Raw genomic sequence first — 8,724 nt, forward strand, 5'->3', positions numbered from 1 at the left:
AAAAAAAAAAGAAAGGAAATGGCCGGTGCTCAACCATTTTAAGAGATATATGCTCAAGATCTAATTGTACTAAAGGAAAAGACCAAGGCGCACTGAAGGCATTGGCAAAGAACAGGGCTCCAGGAATTGATGGAATACAAATTGAAATCTTTCGACAAACTGATGCACTACTGGAAGCAATCACACATCTATGCCCTGGTCAACTGATTGGAAGAGATGTATATTTGTGTTTGCTCCAAAGAGAGGTTACTCAGTGGAATGTGGATATCATCAGACAATATCATTAATACCACATGCAAGTAAAATTTTGCTAAAGATAATTAAAAATGGCTAAACAGTACATTGAAAGGGAACTATCTGAGATTCAAGTCAGATTCAGACGAGGACGTGGAACAATGGATATCACTGCAGACATCAGTGGCTCTTTGTGAAAGCAAATCATACCAGAAAAATGTTTACCTGTCCTTTATTGACTATGCAAAGGCTTTCAACTGTGTGAATTATGACAAGGTATGTACAATATTAAGGAGAATGAATATTCCAGAACATTTAATTGTGTTCATGAGGAACCTATACATAGACCAAGTGCTAGATGTTCAAACAGAACAAGGGGCGTTTATTGTTGCTGTTAAGTGCCATCAAGTTGGTTCGACTCATAGTAACCCTGAACAGGGTTTCCAAGGAGCAGCTGGTGAGTTTGAACTGCCAATCTTGTGGTTCAAACTGACTTTGTGGTCTAGTGCTTTATCCTACAGCTCTATACCAGGACTCAAAGGGGACAATGAATGGTTTAAAATACGGAAATGTATGAATCTGGATAGTTTTCTTTCATCATACTTATTCAGCATGTATGTTGAGCAAATAATCCAAGACGTTGTATTATATGAAAAATCAAAAACAAAAAAGCAGCATTGAATCAGGATTAGAGGAAGACTCATTAACAACCTGCAATATGCAGATGTTGCCACCTTGCTTGCTGAAAACAAAGAGTACTTAAAATACCTACTGAGGAAGAATACAGATAATAGCCTTCAGTATGGACTGTAACCCAATGTAAAGAAAACAAAAATCCTCCCCAACATTCAGTTTTAGTTTTCTTCTTCTTCTTCTTTCCCCCCCTATTCTGTGTCCACTAAGAATATGAATGTTGAAAACTGGGACCTGAGATGTGGGTATGAGTAAAATAAATGTATAAAGAGCATCTTCATCACTGGAAAAACTGTGGACAGATCTCTGGATGAATTATTTATTCATTAAAAAAACAACAACAAGTATTTCTGATAGAAGGTATTTCAGGAAATGAAAATTAAGTACAATCATGTTTCACACCATTAACTCACTCTGTATTGAAACAGGAAATCATAAATGAAGCCACATAAAAAAAAAGAATAACACATTTTACTGTCTAACATATGCCAAGAAACATGCTAGATACGAAACAAATCTTCTAATTTAATCACCATAAAAATCTATATAAAGCAGATAATAATGTAAAGACCGGTTACATAGCTAGAATTGCAAACCAAGTCTGTCTGATTTCAACCTCAGTGCTGTTTTTTCTATGGTAGGGAAAAAAAAAATCTGTGGTTTTTGGACCACCTACATACACATACACCACATCTGTCATTTTGTCATATTATAGTCTCCTGCTTGTTGCTGTGTTTCTGGAATATCACCAGAATTTCAAATATCAGCCAGGTATCTGAAAACTAGTATTGGACATGTTTCAGCAAAGTTTTCAGATTTGGGAAGAAATGTCTAGCAATTAATTTCCAAAATTATCCAGTAAAAATGCAATTAATCACAACAAATTTTTGCCTTGTATACTAATGAAATATGAGCCCTCTGCACTGGAAGTCACTAAAATTTCACAGCGGCTACAGCAATGGATTATAGAACACTACCATTCCTGAGGATAGCATAAAACTAGGCAGCATTGCAGTCTGTTCATGGGGTTGCCATGAGTGGGAGTTAGCTCGCTGACTGACGGTAAGTAACAACCACAACATCAATAGCAACTTGGGGAAGAACAAAGGCAATTATTTCCATTGTGACATATTACTTATGGTATTGTGAACTAAGTTTGGCCTTATTTAAAACTAGAATAGTGTATTTCATTTGATGTATATTCCATATTGATGAGACAATGGGGAAAAGTTATTTTATAAAAATGGATAAGAATTTGGAGGTATTGCAACAGGGCACAGAACCGTCCATATCTAGATAGATTATATTTGATTTGAGCATAGAAATGTGTTTATATGATTACTATAAAATCAGAGGTGTAGAAAAGAATTTAGACAAAACAAACCAAAAACCCATTGCCTTTGAATCAATTCCAATCCATAATGACTCTATAGAACAGTTGAATTGCTATATAGGGTTTCCAAGACTAAATTTTTAGAGAGCAAAACTGCCACATTGTTCTCCTGTAGAGTGACTGGTAGGTTCTAACTTGTCACCTCTTGGTTTGTAGCTGAGAGCTTTATCCACCACATCACCACAAAGGCAACAAAAACGAGTATGTGAGAAGGATGACATGTTTTCATACTCCTGGTTTGCCAACTTTCTGTTTATAGCTCTGTAACCCACAGTCTCAAAATAAAGTGTTTATCTGGAAGCATATATATTAAAATTGCAATCATTTTGCTACATAAATTTTAATTTGTCCTGGTGTGGCATTGTGGGTTAATGTGCTGGACTGCAAAGTCATTTGAACAGCCAGGTCGGTGGTTCAAGCTCACCAGTCTCTCTCCAGAAATCCTATACAGGGTTGCTATGGGTTGGAACCGACTTGATGGCACTTAATAACAACATAAAAAGTTATATCATAATCAAAACTGTATGAATACAAACATTAAAAAGAAAACTTTTCTGTGATTTTTTTTCCCCAATTTACATATTGTCACTAACTTCACCAAACCAACCTCTTTTCAGATGAGTTATTTTAACTCAAGTCATTTCTGAAGCAGTTTTTCAAAAACACACAAAGAAAAACCAAGAAAAGACTTTAGAGATGCATTAAATCACAGTCGACAAGGTAATTACTAAAAACTAAAAGATATACTAATGATAGAATGCATTTAACAAGTCAATTTCAAAACATGTTTTCCATCTGTAATTAAATTCCTTTAGCCTTCTCTATGTACAAAGCTCATTGTTAGCACTATGGGGAAAGGGGGGAGAATGTATGGCTAATAGTCTAAAATATCATCATGTAAAGAACTTGTAATCAAACACAGACATACTTTTCATCAATAATTATAATACTATGCAAAAACATTATATAAGGTAGGACAAATGTTGTGAAAGCACAAATTAAAACACTGAAATTTTCTTTTTTTTGTAAAGTGACAGAAACAGCAAATGATTTGAAATGATGCTATCTTAATATTCTGGTTCTGAACAAGTTCATATCTCTCTCAATCAGAATTTCTTCATTTATAAAATGAAGAACATGTAAAAAATTATAAACTTTACAAGCTGCATAATTTTAGTTGGTTGAGAAAATTAGAGATAAATTAGTCACATCACAGGCATGCAACAGATGATGTTGCTTGTTCTATTATTTTCCAACTTCCTTTGCTTTTTTCTACGTATCTTTATAACTGGTGTCCTGGTGTGACGCTTAGGATAAGCACCAAACTGCAAGGTTGTTTGAACTGCAAAGTGGTAGTTGTAACTCACCAGCCACTCTTTGGAAATCTTATAGGGTCACTATGAGCAGGAAACAACTCAAAGGCACTTAACAGCAACAACAATAACAACATCTTTATAACTGAGGCAAAGACAGCATGGACCACCTACAAACACACATACATACCTACTTTGCTTAAAAATTAGAAAACTAATAACATAGGAGTCTATATACTTACCATTTCTTTTGAAAATTACATCATCGGATTGAGCTTAATAAAGCAATGTGAGATTTTTATAAAAGATAATTTTTAGTATATTTTGGTATGACATAATTTCTCATGCTATTAATTTCCATTAAAAGTTTAGTAGGTTTAGCATATTATCTGTAATTTTTATTTTTTAAATTTTTTACAGAGAAAGGCCTGTTTTTATTGTAGTTATTGAGAGAGAGAGTCCCGGAGGGGCCTGGGCGGGGGCTTTGCTACCAAGTGGGAACGTGTGCAGAGCCAGAGAGTTCTTGGAAAGAAATAAAAAATAAATTCCTTTACATTAGTGGATCTGGGGTCCAGCCACACTCTCACAGCACCGCTCTGTTCTCCGTCTCTAATTCTTCTCCATCTCTCCATGATGTCTCTCAGATCTCAGAGTCTCTCTCCCCTTCTTTCTGTAACACGTTCCCAGCACATCGGCAGGCGGGCAGGTGGGCAGGCGGGCAAGGTTTCTATTGGCTTTATCAGTGGTGGTGCTGGCAGCAGTGGGTCACCATTTCTTCTGGGGTAGGGGTGCCCTCTCAAGTCCAGGGAGACTCAGGAGTGTAGTGCAGGTGCAATCCAGGCGCCCCAAGGTCCACACGGGGAGGCGGATGGGCCAGGGTCCAGGTTGGGCTCAGAAGTTGCTGAAGATTTGCTTGCTGCTCCAAAGCAAGATGCTTTTGAGTTATGGTGTTGGAGGAGAATATTGAAAGTGCCGTGGACTGTCAAAAGAACCAATAGATACGTTTTGGAAGAAGTGCAGCCAGAGTGCTCCTTGGAAGCCAAGGTGGCCAAACTTCATCTCTCATACTTCGGATATATTGGGAACCAGTCACTGGAGAAGGATATCATGTTTGGTAAGGTGGAGGGGTTAGAGAAAAAGAGGAAGACCGCCAACGAGATGGATTGGCCAAGTCGCAGCATCAATGGACTCAAGCGTGGCAACAGTAGTGAGGTTGGTCCAGGATCGGGCAGTGTTTAGTTCTGCTGTGCTTAAGTCGGTACCGACTCGATGGTACCTAACAACAACAACAACCAAAGCACAAGCAGTGCCTGCTTGATGATCCGCGTACCCTGCACCTTCTTCTTGGCCTCAGCCACTGTGAGGCTTAGGTGCAGGCCGTTCTCCTGGAAGAGAATCAGGTTCCAGCTGTTGCTGTTCTCCGTGTTCTTGCCCAAGCCAGGCAGATCGATTCAAGATGAGCATGCTGAGCCGCTGTTGAGCTGGGCAGGACTGGCCCCAATGGAGATGGGGCATGTCAGCACACCTTGCATGTGCTTCTATGTGGGTGTGACCCGTAGGCGCTTGAGGTGCTCGTCGGTTTCGGGGTCCAACACCAGCAGCCGGGTCTCATCCTCACGCACTTTGATGAGGGCTACCACCTCAGCGAGACGCAACTCCTCCACATTCTGCCCGTTCACTTCAATGAGTTGGCCCTGGGCACGGAGGCCAGAGTCGGAATTGACAAGCCTGAGTCCACAGAGCAGATGAACTGACCAGGCTGGGGCTTGTCACTGTGCAAGTAGAACCTATTTGGGGGGCCACTCACATACTTCCCGCCAGCCTCAGCGACAAGGCTGCCAGAAACCCCAAGACCTTCTTTGAACTCCCAGGGGTCAGGGGTCAGGGGTCAGGGGCAGGTGACAGCCCTAGATGGGCCATTTCTTCAGGGTCAGTGAGTTGCCGCCAACGCAGTAACTCGTCTGTCCCCTTATCCACCAGCAACAGTCTCTTCTGTCCCTCTACAGCCTTGTTTTGCTGCACCACCTTATGCTGTAACCAAGACTTGCCAGGTTGTAACCGCAAAGCCACACCAGCATGTGGCAGTGTGAGGGCGAATGTTGATTGGGAGATCTCAGGGAAGGGCTGGTAAATACTAGTCCCTTGGTTCAGAGGGTCAGGTACTCCCTCCCAATAAAGCATACTCTCCTGGCCTTGCTTTGAGGCCCCCCCTGGTCTTCTGCAGCCTTTTATTATTATTATTATTATTATTATTATTAATGAAACTAGATCTTGGCTTCTAAGGAGCACTCTGGTTGTACTTCTTCCAACACAGATTTGTTTGTTCTGCAGAGACGCCATGTTAATTTCGTCCCCAACACCATAATTCAAATACATTGATTTGTCTGAGGTCTTATTCATTGTCCAACTTCCACAGCATATGAGACAACTGAAAAATATCAGGGTTTGAGTCAGGTGAACTTGAGCGCTGAAACTGACATCTTTGCTCTCAAGCACTTTAAAGAGGTATTTTGCAGTAGATTTACAGAATGCATTTGGTTTGTTGACTACTGTTTCCATGAGTGTTGATTGTAGATCCAAGCAAAATGAAGTCTCTGACTTCAATCTTTTTTTATTTGTCATGTTGCTATTTATTATTCCAGCTGCAGGATTTTTTTTTTTACATTGAGGTGCAATCCATATTAAAGGTTTAATCTTTGATCTCCAGGTGCTTTTCACTTCCAGCAAGCAAGGTTGTGTTATATGCATATGGCAGGTTGTTAATGAGTCTTCCTCCAATCTTAATGCCAATGTTCTTTAAATAACCTAGCTCCTCAGGTAATTTTCTCAGCATACAGATTGAAGAAGCATGGTGAATGAATACAATCCTGGCACACATCTTTCCTGATTTTACACCATTCCGTATCTCCTTATTCTGTTAAAATAACTGCCTTTTGATCTATGTACAGGTTACTCATGAGAACAATTAAGTGTTCTGGAATACTCATTCATCACAATGTTATCCATAGTTTGCTAGGATCCACACAGTTGATTGCCTTTGCATAGTCAATTAACATCTTTCTGGTGTTCTCTACTTTCAGCTAAGATCCATTTGACATCAGCAATGATATCCGTCATTCCATGTCCTCTTCTGAATCTGACTTGAATTTCTGATAGCACCCAGTGGATGTACTGCTGCAATCATTTTTAAATTATCTTCAGAAAAATTTTACTTGGATGTGGCTTCCAACATCACAGCAACACACAAGCTACCACAGATGGAAAACCAGATAGGTGAGTGGTAGCATTTTCTACTATTGTTGTTAAGTGTTGTTGAGTCAGTTCTGACTCATGGCAACCCACCTCCACAGTAGGGTTTTTGAGGAATAGTTGGTAGGTTTGGATTTCTGACCCTGTGGTTCGCAGTCTGGTGTTAATCCTACAGAGCCACACGAACTACACCAGGTGTCCTGCATTTACTATTAGGCAACTTGAAGAACTCTTCTAGCCTCCATCTCAATTTTGAAATCATTGCCACATTGTAGATATTTGTAAAAGCAGCAACCCCACTTTTTGGTATTAAATACTGTCTTAGATACCTAGTGCTTCTGTAACAGAAATACCAAAAGTGGTGAGCCTTATTAAACATAATTTTTATTGTTGTTGTTATAGTTTAGCAAGCAAAAAGTTTGAATTAATATCACTGGCTCTAGGAGATCACTTTCTTACTCTGTTGTCTCTGAAGAAATATCTTGGTCTCGTCAGCTTCTGGTTCCTGGTTCCTTACTGATCTCCATGTCGCTTGATATCTATCGAACCCTATATCTCTGCTTTTTTCAGCTTCTTGGTTAATATTTTTTATATCACAACAGAAACAAATTAAAAAATTTTTTTAAGATATACCCTATATTAATGCACTCACTCTCATTAATGTAAAAACTAACCTACTGACAAATGGGACAATAACCACAGGTATTGCTGTTATTGTTAAGTGCCTTCAAGTCTGTGTAGGGTTTCTGAGGAATGGCTAGTGAATTTGAACTGCTGACCTTACAGTTCAAACCAACCTTGTGGTACAATGCATTATCCCACAGTGCCACACCAGGACTGTAACCACAGGCACATAGAGGCTCAGCACACAATTTGTTGATGTTGTTAAGTGCCATCGAACAGGTTCTGACCCATAACGACCCTGTATAGGGTTTAGGAGGAGTGGCTGGTGAGCTTGAACCGCTGACCTTCCAGTTCAAACCGACTTTGCAGACAAGCGCATTAACCCACAGAGCCACACCAGGAGTCCAACACAAAATTTAGAGGGAAAACATTTAATCTATAACAGCAAGATACTATATGATATTTTATAATACTTTCACATTTTTCCCTACAGCTACATTTTACTTATGCTTAAAATTGTGTGAAAAACCATTTTATTCCAATGTCATTGAGTCAGTTCTGACTCTTGGTGACCCTGTATAATGTTTCTGTAGAGTGGATGGTGGATTTGAACCACCAACCTTGCTTGCAGTTTAAACTGACTTTGTGGTCAAGTGCTTATCCTACAGTACCACACAAGGATTCTTTATCAATATTTTAAATTACTAATCCATATTTTATTTATAATATTTTGTTTTTTTCTTAACATGTTCAACACTTGTCAAATGTATTAAAGGTCATGTGGCACTATTTTAATAATAGGTGTATATTTCTATACTTGGTGTATATATTTGTAATCCAACACTCTTCAGTCGGTTTGTCATAGTACCGTGTTGGCTTCTGAGTTGCTGTGATTCTGGAGGCTATGCCATAAGTATTTTAAATGCCAGCAGGGTCACTAATGGTGGACAGATTTCAGATGAGCTTCAAGACGAAGACAGACTAGGAAGAATGAGAGACAAACTACTTCTGAATATTTAGACACCGAAAACCTTATGAATATTAGAGAAACACAGTCAGATATAGTGCCAGAAAATGAGTCTCAAAGTTTGGAAGTCACTCAAAATGTGACTGGGGACGAGCTGCTACCTCAAAGTAGAGTTGGCCCTAAAGACGCGAAAGGAGAAAAGCCCGTGGGAGTAAGCCTTCAGGACCTCCATTTGCTAGTTGGGTACAACA

General features: G+C 39.4%; 1 pseudogene; it reads right to left on the bottom strand.

Annotated features, from left to right (window-relative positions):
- LOC102841549 overlaps positions 1 to 5,814 on the bottom strand; it is a 25,572-nt pseudogene extending 19,758 nt beyond the window's left edge.
- Positions 5,815 to 8,724: the final 2,910 nt, after the last annotated feature.

The sequence above is a fragment of the Chrysochloris asiatica genome, unplaced genomic scaffold (genome assembly GCF_000296735.1).
Source record: "Chrysochloris asiatica unplaced genomic scaffold, ChrAsi1.0 scaffold00240, whole genome shotgun sequence".
In the NCBI taxonomy this organism is placed as follows: domain Eukaryota; kingdom Metazoa; phylum Chordata; class Mammalia; order Afrosoricida; family Chrysochloridae; genus Chrysochloris; species Chrysochloris asiatica.